The sequence below is a fragment of the Caretta caretta genome, chromosome 23 (assembly GCF_965140235.1).
Source record: "Caretta caretta isolate rCarCar2 chromosome 23, rCarCar1.hap1, whole genome shotgun sequence".
Taxonomy (NCBI): domain Eukaryota; kingdom Metazoa; phylum Chordata; order Testudines; family Cheloniidae; genus Caretta; species Caretta caretta.
The window spans coordinates 4,816,899-4,832,111 of record NC_134228.1 but is presented as its reverse complement, the minus strand read 5'-3'; the positions used below and the strand labels follow the sequence as shown (position 1 = coordinate 4,832,111).

Genomic DNA, 15,213 nt, shown 5'->3' with positions numbered 1-15,213 from the left:
CGCGCGGGAAAGATGTGTTTGCCGTCAATTTTTATTTGCATCTGTCAGGCCCAATTACTGCCGCACAGACAAAGGCAACGCTGCGTGTTTGCTGTCTCTCTTTTTTCTTTCTTTCTTTCGGTCATTCCTTCTTGTCTTTCTCCCTCCTAATTTCTGAGCAAGGGAGGCAGATTATGCCAAGGGCGGAGGGGTGGGTGCGCTGGCCAGCTGGGCTCAGATCTGACCCAGCATCCCAGAACCGGCTCCTGTCCTGATCCCCGCCCTGGGCTGAGACTTAGAGCAGGAGCTGCCCACCGGGCAGCTGCCTCCAGATTACAGGCCAGTGTGGCGTGGGCGGGGTGTGCTCGGGGTCAGAATCTGGGCCTGGTGGTTTTCCAGTGCCGGCTAAGCAGCGGGAAGGTTGCAGTGAGCTGGAGGTGGGTGGGAGAGTGGGATCTATTTACCCACAGCGGCTCTGTTGTTGGAGAGGAAGAATGGCCCAGTGGTTAGGGGTGCTAACCTGGTCCTCAGGAGACATGGGCTCTTCCACCAACTCGCTCTGTGACCTTGGGTGAGTTACTGCCTCTCTCTGTGACTCAGTGCCCCATCTGTAAAATGGGGGCGTTCTGATGTGAGGATAAAGGCATCAAAGTGGCTTGGATGTGGTGGGAATATGGGGCATGCAGTACCATAGATCCAGTACCATAGATAGATTCTTCTTCCAAAACAGGCAGCCTCTGCGTCGAGCAGTTTGGTATTATAAATAAATAGTCGGGGAGGAGTGAATAGCTAACGAGGGCCCATGAGTGCTTTATGGGGCATCACAAGGGTGACGAGTGGCTCTGTATTCTAGCCCCAGAGGTGGGGCTGTGGGGCCCACCCATAGAAGGGAGACGACTGAGCATATCTTTTCCCCCTCCCTTGTAGGTTAGGGTGGGTGAAGTAGGCTTGGTACATGAGGATGGAAGGAAAAGGCGCTCCAGGATCTTGCAGGGCAACAGCAATAGTAGGCTATTCTCCTGTGAGCCAGCCACTGGAGGGAGACAGAGGCATGGTGTGCTTGTATTGGGCGCACATTGACCCCCATGCTGGTGGGCTTTGCCCAGGTCCCTGGGGGGAATCCTTCCCCAGGCATGCCTTGGCATTCAGGTCTCTGTCCTACATATGCTGATGGCTCCGTCAGGCTCCCGGCTGGGCTGATGCTGGCAGACGTTTAGTGGGGGGAGCCAGAGGTGGGAAAAGGCCCAGCAGGTCCATGGCTTGGAGTGAGATCATACCAGTCTGCCACTGGACACGACCCCGTTAGCTTAAGCAGTAGGGGCTTGGGTCATGGGAGGGAGGTTGCGTGTTGGATCCCTGATGCTGCAATGTATCCATAACCTCAGTGAGCCGAACTTGTTCTAAGATATGTCCCTTGGGTGCCAAGTTATCTGCACATGGGAGGACACCTTGATGCTCACACAGCCTAATTCTGCTGGTTCCCCCTCGTCTGTAACCTTAACATGAGCAGGTGGCTCCCCCTCCAGAACTTGTCTGCTCCTAGGATTCCTCCCTTCGGGTTGCTCAGCTCACACCCTAGGTCTTTCCTCACCTAGTGAGCCCCTCCCTCATAGCTGAGCACAGCCCACTTCACCATTTCTTGGCAGGATAGGCCCGCTAGCAGACTTGTGTCATTAATTCCTCCTTGACACCTGCTTTGGCACTTTTGCTGCCCACCAAATACATCCTAAAGGTGGGAAATTGCTCCTGCTCCCCCGGCCCCCAGGATTCTCCAATTGGCTCAGTGCTTCCTGACAGTGAGAGAAGTGAATGGACCTGTCTGATGCGCGCGCGGGGGGGAAGGGGAAGAGGATTTCTCCAGTGAAACTAATTGGTCACTGGGAAGCTGCTTACAATTAGTTACAAGACCGAGCCTGGGCTATTAGGGGCCACAGAGGAAATTACCATGCTAATTAATTTTCAATCTGCAACTGCTCAGCTAAGCAATCCACATCCAGATGCTTTATACTGCTGCAAAGGCTCTTTCAGTTTGAGCTTCTCCCTGGACTGATTGGGCTTTGCCCATCCACACACCCCCACGCACACGCCTTCTAGGGACCTGTCTTCTCCTGAGGAGAGGGGTTGGGAGTATTATGGGTTGGGTTAAACCTTGCTGAAGACAGTAGGTGTAACCACTGCCTTTCATTTGGGATAAATGTTAGAAACAATTAAGCTCCTTTGTGGAAACAGTAGCAGCTTCCACCCAAAAAAAAGGCACTTGTGGATGGAAGGGGTGTTGCTTGCTATTGTTTTGTGGAGGGTGTGTGTGTGTGAGTGAAAGAAGCAGAGAGAGAAGGAAGCACCAGACCCCGCTATGGAAGCACTGATAATGTGGCCCTGAGAAAAAACTGAGTTGGAGAGTTTCTGGGCTGAGCGCTGGCTAGAATGAGGCTTGGAACTGCGAGCCAAGAAATTGGCTCTTGCCGTTTGATTCCTGCTGTGTTCAGGGAAACAAGACTTTGTAAATAGGCAGGATTGCATCAAAGATAGCTGGCTCCACCCTCAATTTCTCCTTCTGATGGAAACAGGGCCTGAATATTGGCACACTGCTCAGATCCAAATGGGGTAACACGAGAGAAGCGAGTGATTTCCCAGATCTATGCCTCAATGCAAGGGGGTGCCAGAATGAGCCTGGCTCATGGCAGCACTTTGGGTGAGGGGGACACAGCAAATCAGTCTCCTGTCCTGGAGCAGAAAGGGGAGAGTTTCTGGGTCTAAGTGTGCTGGGTCTAGGTGTGCCTTGGATCAGCGCCAGGAATGTCCCCGGAGTGACTGCACTTCTTGGACTGCCTGACTTAAGGTGGCTTTTTAAAGGGGGCTGATTATCAGGTTTTTTTGGGGGGGGAGGGAGGGCTGCCAAACTTTCTCCAGCCACCCATTGATGCCAGTTCCAGCCTTGTAGTACTGGTGTGAATGCATTCCACCACCAAGGTAACTGAACGGGTGCAACGTCGGCCTGCTGCTACCCCACAGTGCACCAGTTACCGGCATGTCTGGTTATCAGCTAGTGGCGGAGAACTAATGGAAGTGATTGGGCTCTGTGAAATGGATCAGGCCATCCTCTGTCGGCTCTTTATAAGGGAGGTGGTGTAACCTAGTGGTTAGAGCACTGGAGTGAGACTTGGGAGACTGGGGTTCCAGTCTCTGCTGGGTGACTTTGGGTAGCCCCTCTGTGTGATTTCCCATTTGGACAATGGGAAAATGACTCTGACCTCCTTTGTAAAGCGCTTTGAGCTCTACAGCTGAGTAAGATCTCTGCATTAGCTGTGCAATTGCTGGTGAGACCTTTTTCCGTTGGAAAAGAGCGTTCAGTCAACCCACACTTTTCAAGGAAACTTTTTATATTTTTTCCTGGAATTTTTAGTTTAGAGAAATATTTGACGATTGTTTTCTTTTAAATGCTTCCTTTTGGAAAATTGCAGGAGGGAAAAAAAAAAAGTAAAACTTATTTGCTTCAGAATATTGGGGTTTTCTCCCCACTTCTTGCACTTTGTTGCTGTTTTTTACAACTGGCAAAAGTTGGGGGAACAGTAAAAATGGGGGAAGAGATCGTATTTTTTTTTTACTGCTTAAAACAGATCCATATCTCTTACCTTTCCCTGCCCCCCCAAAGGCCAAAAAAGGAGGTGGAGGGAAATACGACAAAATCTTTTTAAAAATGAAATGTTTTGATTTAAAAAAAAAACCCTGAAATGACACTTGGATGGTGAAATAAAATGTTTCCATTTTGTTTCCAAATGTTGATTAGAAACTAAACGAAACTATTTGTTTTGTTCAGAAAATTCCCAGGGAGAATATCTAAATTTATCATTGAAAAATGTCTGGAGGATTATTTTGTCACTAGAAATTTACGCTGGAGGGTAAGTGGGAATCTCATGTTCCAAACACTCTAGTTGTTGTTTTCCATAGGGGACACTCGCCTCCCATTTATTTCTATTAGGTGTATTATAGTAGTGCGTAGGAGCCCCCGTCACGGACCAGGACCCTGTGGTGCCAGGCGCTGTACGTTTTGGTTGCTATTAGGCATATTACAGTAGCACCTAGGCGCCTGGTCATGGACCAGGACCCCATGGCACTAGGTGCTGTACAAACACAGAACAAAAGGATGCTCCCTGCAATAAGGAGCTGACAATTGAAGTATGTCAGGCCACGCCCCGTTCGGAGAAGACCGTCCAGTCGCCTGGCTGGCCTGGGCTGCCGAGTCGCCTGGCTGGTGTGCTCTGATGTGGCGGTGTAACGGTGTTAAATGGAGACTGATACAAGGCAGTGAGGGCTGCTCTGCGTACCCCTCCCGACCCTCCTCCTGCCCAGCTTTCCCTGTGCCAAGCCTCAGAGAGCAGAGGATGAGCCAAACCCAATTTTTCCTATGACCGAAGAGAGAAGCATGATCCCAGCCTCTGGCAATCAGCCCTGCCTCTGATATCCCCTTCTCCTGAGTGCCCTGGAACTAGTCACACAGGGCCACACCCAGTGCTAGGGAGAACCTCCCGCACCTCTCTTTGGGGCACCCCCAGTCTCTCCTCCTTCGCTCCTGCCCGCTTTCAGGGATACGGTGGATGAGGACATATGCGTGGTGACGCAGGAGTGTGGCACTCCTCAGGGATTCCCATTTACAGCGGGCAACCCATGCTTGCTAGCCCCAAGCATTCAAAAAACTTGAGCAAAGCTAGTCAGAACTCGGAATTTCTGGTGCCCCAACATCTCGACACTACCTTTCACCCCTAACTGAATGGAAAGTCAACTTCCCGTAAGAGGAAATTCCTGGAAAACTCTCGTGTGGGAAACTACAGCTGGTTGGGAATGTTTCAACAAAAGCTTTTTTTTTTTTTTTTTATACCCCTCCCTTCTCTCCCCACAATGCTGATGCATCATGCTGATCAGTTGTATAGTCAATTGCTTGACCACACTTTGGTCTGTAATGAAATTGAAATGAAATTGGTCAGGAGACCGACCGACCAACTGTTGTCAGTCAGGTTTATTGCTAGAAGCCAATAACGAAGTACAGGGAAAAGGTTCTAGGTGATACCAGTCTCCAAGAAGTTAGAACATAAGAGCGGCCAGACTGGGTCAGACCAAAGGTCCGTCTAGCTCAGTGTCCTGTCTTCTGACAGCGACCAATGCCAGGTGCCCCAGAGGGAATGAACAGACCAGGGAATCATCAAGTGATCCATCCCGTCGCCCATTCCCAGCTTCTGGCAAACAGAGGCCAGGGACACTTATAAAGTTTGCGGACGATACCAAGCTGGGAGGGGTTGCGAGCGCTTTGGAGGGCTGGATTAGAATTCAAAATGATCAACTGGAGAAATGGTCTGAAATAAAGAGGCTGAAATTCAGTAAGGACAAATGCAAAGTACGCCATGCAGGAAGGATCTGGGAGTTAGAGTGGTTGTGCGTTGTGTGAAGAAATACTTCCTTTTATTTGTTTTAAACCTGCTGCCTATTAATTTCATGTGGAGACCCTTAGTTCTTGTGTTACTAGAAGGAGTAAAATGCACTTCCTTATTTACTTTCTCCACACCAGTCACGATTCTATAGACCTCTGTCATATCCCCCCTTAGTCGTCTCTTTTCCAAGCTGAAAAGTCGCCAGCCTTATTAATCTCTCCTCATACGGAAGCCGTTCCATCCCCCTAATCATTTTTCTTGCCCTTTTCTGAACCTTTTCCAATTCCAATATATCTCCTTGGAGATGGGGCAACCACCTCTGCACGCAGTATTCAAGATGTGGGCGTACCATGGATTTATATAGAGGCAACATGATATTTTCTGTCTTCTTATCTCTCCCTTTCTTTGATTCCCAACATTCTCTTCCCTTTTTTGATGGCCGCTGCACATTGAGTGGATGTTTTCAGGGAACTATCCACAAGATCTTTCTGGAGTGCCTGGTAACAGCTAATTTAGACCCCATCGTTTTATGTGTGCAGTTGGGATTCTATTATCATTTTATATGTATTGTTGTCTCGTGCAGCGTTCTTATGTTCACCTTATGCAGAAGGTGTGCTCCAAATTTACACCTCTAGAAGCTATCTTCTTATACCCTGCCTGTGTAGAAATAAAAGGTACAGTGTACATCATCTGAAACTAGATTTTTCCAATCTGCTTTTTACCTTGATTTTCTGGTACCATGCTGTGCCCCTTCTCTCTTCGTTCTGAACACATGCGTTCCAGGAACCCAGAAGTGTGAAGGCATCTCCTAGGTTTCAGAGTAGCAGCCGTGTTAGTCTGTATCTGCAAAAAGAAAAGGAGGACTTGTGGCACCTTCGAGACTAACAAATTTATTTGAGCATAAGCTTTCGTGAGCTACAGCTCACTTCATCGGATGCATTCAGTGGAAAATTCAGTGGGGAGATTTATATACATAGAGAACATGAAACAATGGGTGTTACCATACACACTGTAACGAGAGTGATCACTTAAGGTGAGCTATTACCAGCAGGAGAGTGGTCGGGGTGGGGGGGGAGGGAACCTTTTGTAGTGATAATCAAGGTGGGCCATTTCCAGCAGTTGACAAGAATGTCTCCTGTTTGTGACAGGGTAGAACACTTATATCTTGTCCTTTTCCTGTTGGACATTCCAGTACTAGCCTGTGAGAGTAACTCCCTGCCTTCTATTGTTCTGGTAAAACACTCCGATGTCCTGATCCTGATGGTTTTCCTATCTATTTAAGCCCAACGCTTGCTTCGGTAAAATGCAAGGTGTTCTGGGATACTTAGCATAAGTGAACAGGATTATAGTAAAGATATAGGTCAGTTTAGGCTCTATGACTGCTATAATGGTTGGGCTTAATGCTATTTGTGCATAATGCACACTAATATACAGATGGTGAGGATAATAGATATTATTAATATGATTATATATACATATGATAGTCAGCATTTGTGCCCACAAGGGCTGGGGGGGAGATACCGGTGAAAGGAGGACACTTGGGCCTAAGAATAGTAAACTATGCTTTATTGAAGAAAGGAAGGAAGAACTTACGCTCCAATCTGCGTGGGGAGCCCCTAGGACGCACGGCGGGGCTGCAAGGGACTCTGGCCGTTTGGGACAGCTGACCAGGCAGGATTCTGCCGGGGGGTGAGTCCTCTGCAGTGCTATATTCTCCGCACTTATCTCGGGGTTACATGGGGTCAACAGCTGGCTACATTCTTATATGTACGATTTATGCTTATTACATAAACTGACTCGTTTACAGGCAAAAATATGCTGAGCTAGGCTACAATGTCTTTTGGCAGGGTCTGTTGGACAAAGTTCGTTGAAACTGCCTGCATCCGCCGCTTACCTCCAGTTACGTACTCAGTCCACCACTTAGCTCCTCGACAATCTTCCACAACCTTGCCCCTACACTCCACCCCTTGGCGGACTGAGGTGTATTAGTTACTGCCACCAGCGAACTTCGAGCGTGCGCACTGGTTTGGGGATTGCCAGTCGGGCCAGGAGGGCGGAGGAGCAATTCACGCAGCATTGAAGAATGACAAACACACATACAAAGCCCAGTAGTCCAATCAATAGCAGGAGCCCGATGCGTCTCCCCCAAGCGCTGAGATCCGGAAGCCAGGAGGTTAGCCACCGCCAAGGGTCATCCCATACAGAAGCCTCAGAGCCCACATCAAGTGGTCCATCATATTATGAACATCAGTCTCGATGCTCTTATCCTGATTTGAGTAAAATCAACAACTTTCATTAATCAAGGCACAAATGCCGCCTTGAGCGGCTAATAAGTAGTCCAACGCCATACGATTCTGTAATACAACTTGCGACAAAGAAGCTACTTCTAATTGCAGGGCTTGGATTGCATCCGTGGTGGTATTCTCTATAATCTCTAATGTGACTGAAATATTTACAATAGCCTGCTCCAGTTCGGCCACCCCAGCCAGGGGAGGAAAGCGCGGACAAACTGAGGGAAGCCCGTGGGTCTCTGCACAATGGGATTTGGGCTCCGTCGTGGACATGCCACCAATATGTAATTATGCACTGCATGAGCAGGCATGGTTTGCATTCCATACGTATGGGGGGGAGCCGTCCCAATGTGCACCGTCCGCACCATTGGTTGGGTAGGGTTTTATATGCCCAACGGCCACATAGCCAGTACAGCCCTGGCAATCCTGCCGTGGGGAGCCATGTGCTATCTGAGGCATTGCGACACCAACTATCAGAGCTTTGGTCACACTGAGTCCAGTAATGTGCACGCGGGGTTTGCCCGCGCCTAACTGTGCTGAGGGGCTCAATTGTAGGAATACAGAAAACCACGGGTATGTAGTCCCCACTCACCCCACCACCGATGGCAGAGGGTGGTGCCGTTGGTATAAGTCAAATCGGTTTCAGAGGAACCGGAGCAATTGTCACTCGAGACCCACGCCTCTCCGGCCATTCACTCACCGTGCATTTCCGGTGGGCCAGCAGTAAGGTTAAACTGCCCGGTGTCTGGCAGGTATTCTCTATCACTGCGCACGAGGAAAGGGGAAGTTTTCCGGCGGGATGAGCGGCATCCATCGCCGAAGGCCACTGAACACACCAATACGCATCCCCCAGTATCACTACCGGTGTCCCTTGGCGCCGGGAAGGGGGCGTTTCATTATACTTAGTGAGAAAAGTGGTGTCGGTAAGGGTCCAGGGTTCATTCCACGGCACTGCGGCCCATGGAACGCCGGCGCTTGCCAATTGGGGGGCACGTGTGCAGTACCAACAGTCCGACTTGTTACCTGCTGGTGCCACCGATTGCATCCACTGGACGGCCAAGTTGTGGTGCCATGTGGCTTGGGCACCTATTGCAGCTAAAATCAGTTCGAGGATTATTCCATAGAGAACATGCCATAGCTCCATCACCAGTGTCAGCCTTCGGGTGGCGCGACCAGGACGCTCCACGGACCCGCCCAAACTGCAGTGCAGCGGTTATGGTTGCCTGGAAGAAAGACGCTTAGAGCGCACATAAATTGGGGCGTCTTCCCCTTTTAGCAGTACGAGGTGAGTGTGCCCGGGACCCTCAGCTAGCATTTCCCCTTCGAGCGGGTTATGTTTGGTGGGGTCGTGGACCCAAACTGCACGTCCAGTCGAGCCGAACCCTCTCGCTCGAGTGGTGGATGCAAGTGCATCCACCTCCTGGACATCAGACAACCCAATGCGCTCGCAAATCAACTGCGCAATATGTTCGCCTTGGGGGAGGGTTACTGCCTGCGGGCCATTGTGAACCAACAGCAACCTTAACCTCCCCGGTATAGTCAGCGTCGATTACTCCCGCTGCAACATCTATGCCCTTAAGGCCAGACTGCTGCATGGGGCCATGCGCCCATAATAGCCTTGTGGGAGCCCTATGGCTAAGCCAGTACTTACAAGATTCCGGCTATTGGGCTGTAGAGTGAGGCCCTCTTGAGGGACCTGCAGATTGAGACCAGCGCTTCCCGGGGTGGCCCAAATGGAGAGGCCGCTCGATGACCTCCCCCTTGAATCTAGCATACGGGGTGGAGCCGTACAGAGGGCGGTCATTAAACGCAGCCATGGCCTGGCGGAGATTACGGCTCCACCCGGCCAGGGACTCAGTGGGAGATAGTTTGCGTAACTGGTCTTTAGCAAGCCGTTCATGCGTTCGATGAGCCCGGCGCCCTGCTGGTGGTATGCGATGTGGAACACCCACGCAATCCCCCGTCCCCTAGCCCATTCTCTTACTTCCATTCCCGTAAAATTGTTCCCTGGTCACTGTGCACGGCGAGGGGGGATCCATAGTAGTGGGTGAGTTCTTCCAACCCCTTTATAGTCTGCTCCCGTGTGATGCTTGCGTACGGCTATGCAAAGAGCAGACCTGAATATGTGTCTACTGCAGTTAGCGCGTATTTATGTCGCTGACTTTTGGGCAGCGGGCCGATGTAGTCCACCTGCCATACTTCCCCAGGTTTCTGACCTCGCTTCAGGTACCCCTTTTCTGCTTTTAAGTGCTGGGGGAAGAGCCTGGTGCACTGTGGGCGGTGCTGATGGGCATCCCGCTGCGCTCCGATCATGGTCTGCAAGCCACGATTGGTGGCCCATTGCATTGCTTTTTCCCCTCCTAGATGACCACTCTTTTGATGTATCCATTCGGCCAGGCCGGGGGCAGCTACTACATATACTGTGACTATGTCATCTACCTCTCTCTTAAACCAGGCCTCCTCTGATTCCCCGTCAGGTGGGCGTCTACATGACGAACAGCAACGGGCCTCTGTCTGGCTACAGGCATCCCAAATGGCAGGCCACATGTCGTAACCCCAAAGGGGTTTGTCATGCACCTTCCAGCCAGCCGCATGCTGGACGGCCATCCGCTGCATCATGCCCAGCTATCCGTATACAGATAAAGGGGCCCTGGATTCTCTGAGATGGTCATGAAGGCTGCCCGTAGCTCAGCCCACTGGCAGGACAGGCCAGGACCGGTTTCGAACAGTATTTCCTCAAGGCAGGGATTATATGCGGCCCCTCGCCACCACCGTTCTGCCCCCCGTACGAGGCCGATCCATCAGTAAACCACGCGACCTCTCATTGTTCGGTTAAGGAAGCATAGGGAGGGGCCTCCATACAGGGGGGTTGAGGCACTTCGACCGGGGGGGCATAAGTGCGCTGGCCCCCGGAGGGCAGTTCCTCGAAGGTGACAGCACTCAAAAGGCGCCCGTGCGCGTCGGTAATGCTTGCCTGGGTCATTTGCATACGCAGCTGCAGGTAGTGTGTCCGCTTCCATAGGGTCTGAGTCTGGGCTACCCCAGTCCGTGTGAGCGGGCTTTCGTCCCGGACCCAACCCATAATCGGAAGCGGGGTACACACCTTTACAGGCTCCGCCTGTTATGGGCTCGGTTTGCTGCAGGTTCCACACTACTGCAAGCAGCTGCTGTTCAAGGGGTGTGTAACGCTCAGCCTCGCCTCACAGGGATCGCGACCGATACCCTACGGGCTGCTTTCGAGACAAAGCTTGCTGCCACAGCCCCCACGAGGTCACGTGGTCAACCACCGGTACCTCGAGTTCGAAGGGGGTGCCTCGTCTGTCTGGGCTCAGCACTGCACGCTGGCTGAGCGCCTCTTTAGCCTGCTGCTTGGCCCCCCAACTAAATGTGGCTTTCTTCCGGACTACTGCTTGTATGGGCTGCAAGATGTACCCTAGATGGGGAATAAATGTGTGCCAATACCCAAGGAGGCCCAGGAAAGTTTGGGCTTGGCTTACGCTAGTGGGCTCTGGGAAGTGGGTAATTGTTTCGATGGCTTTTTGTGGGATCTTGCGTTGAGGCCCCGACCAAAGTATTCCCAAGAAGATCACCTCCTGGCTGGGCCCCTGGATTTTACCAGGGTTGACAGCCCATCCGCTGGCTGCCAGAGCCTGCAACACATTGTTCTTGGCCTCGGAGAGTGCCGCCTCCTGGGGCCCGCTCAGCAGGACATCATCAAGATAGTGCCAAGTCCACCACGACATGCCACTGCCCTACCAGCGTTGCGAGGCGCTCCATGGAGACCATGTCGGGAACTGCCGCTGTCAGGATTGGGGTGACCCTATTCAGGTTGTGGTCGTCTGTCATGCGCCAGGTTCCGTCCTTTTTATGGACTGGCTAGATAGGGCTGTTGAATGCGCTCATGGTGGGGCGAATGACGTCCACCTGGAGCAGACCTTTAACGGTAGCGGTTATTTCCTCATGCCCACCAGGTATCCGATACTGTTTGGTGTTGACCACCGTGGTGGGGGTTGGAAGCACCACGGGGTCCCACCGCGGATGCCCCCGCAGCATGGTTACAACCGCTCGGACGTACAGCGGGTGCCCAAAGGAAAAGGATCCCCATTGGGTATCTATGGTCTGCCCTCGGAGGAGGTCTATACCCAATATATATTCATGAAGGGGGGCAATTAAAACGGTGACTCGTATGGGGGGGGCCTTCCCGATGGCCGGCCGTAACTGCATCGGTGCGGCCTGAACATCCACCCCTGCGAGGCCGCTCACCGTTACCGGCCTGCCCCAACGGGGCGGGGTGCTATGCAATATAGTCACATCTGCTCCTGTGACCACAAGGGCCATTACTCGTTGTCGCCCCCCATTAGGCCAGTAGATCTCTACTGGGACATAAGAGCGGTGGTCCCCCACTACATAGCACCTTACCTCCAGGGTTGGGGGCGAGGGGGACCCACCCCGTCAATACTGGGCGGGCAGCTTCCATTCGACATAGTCTGCCGGTGGGGTAGACGGTTGGGGCCACTGGGGGGTGCCATCTACCTTGTTTTCGGGGCTCCTACCCTCTCCTTGGTACGCTGTTCCGGCTTAAGCTGTAACCAGTGTTTTAACAGCTCAGCATTGGTTTTCCCATCCACTTCCCCCAGGGGAATCCCTGCTCTCAGTAGGTCTTTAAACATAATATTGCGGCTAACCCTCTCCTTTTGCTTCACATTCACCTGCCGCCGCTTTGTGGTTTTCGTCATACTGTCAATTTCCGTTAATTGCATCATGAGCTGCCTCACATCTCCCACCGACCCTACGGCCCCCCAACCATCGGCGGGATCATCACCTTGAGGTGTGTGTGTGGGGGGGAGGTTCTGCAGAAGCTGGGTGCGGATGGTACGGGTCAGCTCCACGACATCAGGCCCTTCGAAATGCTCAGCAAAGATGCCGGTGAGCATGCCCAGCTGTCGGAGCTGGCTAACCCCCTCTGGGATGGAGGCCCACTGTTCCAACCCATCATCCATGTCTGTGGGCGAACTGCAGATGGTTTTGACAGCCATGGTCAACCATGCTATGAGGGAGGGATACGGATAATTCGCCTCCGAGTTGGCCCCTATCTTGAGATTCCTACGAAGGAGGGGGTCTGTGGTGTGCGAGCCTATCCTGCCTCGCTCAGTGCGGGTAAGGGTAATCACATCCGCTCCATTGTCCCACAACCGTAGCAGCCAGGCCAGCAGCGACTCCTTGGGACGCTGCTTGAAATGCTGCACAAAATCCTGTATCTCGGAGGATTTATATTCCTGGATAAAATCCCTTCCTACCATTTGATCGTTCTCCCTGTGCGGTCCCTCGTACCATGTCTCAACAATGGGCCGCAGTTGTGGGTACAGTCCCGCCTTCCCGCCGTCCCCCTCCCCGGGGACTCGTCCTCGCTCGTCTCCCAAATGTCTGGATCCCAGTCGCTTTTGCTTACCAGTGCGCGTACGGCAAGGGGACGCACGTCTTGCTATCTTCCCTTTCGCCGCTGGTGGTTCGCAATGCGAGTCGCCCTAACCGCGCAGCGGTGCTGTAACCAATCGGCCCGTTCAGCTGTACTAGTGATGACTTCTTGGGTTAGTGAGTGGGCCTCGTTTGCTTGCTGCAAATCAGCCTCTAATCTTCCTATCCTCTGGTGCTGAACCAGCAGTGCCTTCTTCACCACACGGAGCGCGGTCAGGAAGACCCATCCCAGGTCCCCCGCCGCTTTTCGCTCCGCGGGTCCTACTTTGTCCAGCGGCAGCTCGGATATCAGTTCCTCCAGCCGAACTGGGGTAAACCCCGGCTCCTGCTCTAGCTCCAGCCATGCGGCGGGGGCAACCAACCCCGCCAGCTTGCGAGTCACCGGTGTCCACCGTCCCGTGGAGGGCCACCCGGGGGGGGCGGCTCTCTCCCTCCCCCTTATTCTTCCTTCCCCAAAGAGGCATCCCTCCGCTAGTATCCTGTTCGTGACGCCAATTGTACCCGCAAGGGCTGGGGGGGAGATACCAGCGAGAGGAGGACACTCAGGCCTAAGAATAGTAAACTATGCTTTACTGAAGGAAGGAAGAACTTGTGCTGCAATCTGCATGGGGAGCCCCTAGGACGCGCGGAGGGGCTGCAGGGGACTCTGGCCGTTTGGGACAGCTGACCAGGCAGGACTTCGCCGGGGGGGAGTCCTCTGCGGTGCTATATTCTCCGCGCTTATCTCGGGGTTACATGGGGTCAACAGCTGGCTACATTCTTAAATGTACAATTTATGCTTATTACATAAATTGACTCGTTTACAGGCAAAAATATGCTGAGCTAGGCTACAATGTCTTTTGGCAGGGTCTGTCGGACAAAGTTCATTGAAACTGCCTGCATCCGCCGCTTACCTCCAGTTACGTACTCAGTCCACCACTTAGCTCCTCGCCAATCTTCCGCAGCCTTGCCCCTACAGCATTTATTGGTCAACAGTTAAAATACAAACTATTTGAGGGAAAGGGTCTGTTCTGACCAATTTTCCACCTTGAAAATGTTTGAAAAAAGTTTTGTCACTTTCAACATTTTCGGCTCAAAATGGATTTTTGTTTTGAAATCAAACTACAAAGGGTTACAAAAGAAAAGGTTGAAATCGAAACAGAACTTGTTGAAATGATCCAAACGTTTTATTTTGAGAGACCTGAACTGACATCTTGTTCAGTTTGTCAGTTCACGGAAACAGTGGAAGTGCTGTATTTTGCCTTGTTTAGATTATGTAATATAGAAGTTGAAGTGATAACCAAGCGTTTGATAATTTTTCATCAGATTTTGGTGAAATCAATACATTCCCACAAAACATTTTGGTTTCATTGAATCAGCATTTTGGATGGAAAACTGTTCTCCTGGAACACCTTGGCCCAGCTCTAAGTATAAATCAGGTCCCAAAAACTCATGAGTGGCTTAAAACTTGTGAAATCTTAAAAGAAAATCCATGATGGGGTCTCTTTATTCCCCTTCTGATGTCGAAGCCATTAGGGGTCATGTTTTCCAATGTTCCTCTGTAACTTGCTATTTAAAAAAAGAGAGAGATCTGAGATTTTCAGCTAATCACATGACTCCAGGAGCTCAGGTCTTCAAAAAAAAAAAGTCAAGTATCATGAGAGCATTCAGTCCTTTTGGTGCGTCTCCAGCAAGAGCAACAATTATTCTAGATGCTCTGACCTAAGACCCATCCCTGGGGAAAAGTAAAAGCCTATGTCCCACCTCTCAGGAAAGTTCTTGAATCACTGAGCTCTGAGAGATTCTGATCTGAGTGTAGGGCTCCCTTAGTCTCTCCTGTTGAAGCTATCCAACTGTGGATATCTAATGAAAGAGTGATGGGAGCAGGGGGACTGGACCCTAGGTCTCTGACCCACCAGAGCTACAGCGTCATTCATTCATTCTCTTCTCTTTGCCTCTGGCCGAAATGTATTCACCCACAGTGGAGCAGTCATTGCGCCAGAGAGAGAGAAGAATCATAGAAAGGTAGGAATGGAAGGGACCTTAATAGGTCATCTAGTCCAGTC

The 15,213-nt window shown here is 51.5% G+C and overlaps 1 long non-coding RNA gene across 1 annotated transcript; it reads right to left on the bottom strand.

Moving 5' to 3' along the window:
* Positions 1-4,967: 4,967 nt before the first annotated feature.
* Positions 4,968-6,454, bottom strand: LOC142069847 (uncharacterized). The gene is made up of 2 exons (XR_012665813.1): positions 6,125-6,454; positions 4,968-5,327 (listed from the first exon to the last, which is right to left on the bottom strand). It is a non-coding gene; the product is annotated as an uncharacterized LOC142069847 (long non-coding RNA).
* Between the last annotated feature and the right edge of the window lie 8,759 nt (positions 6,455-15,213).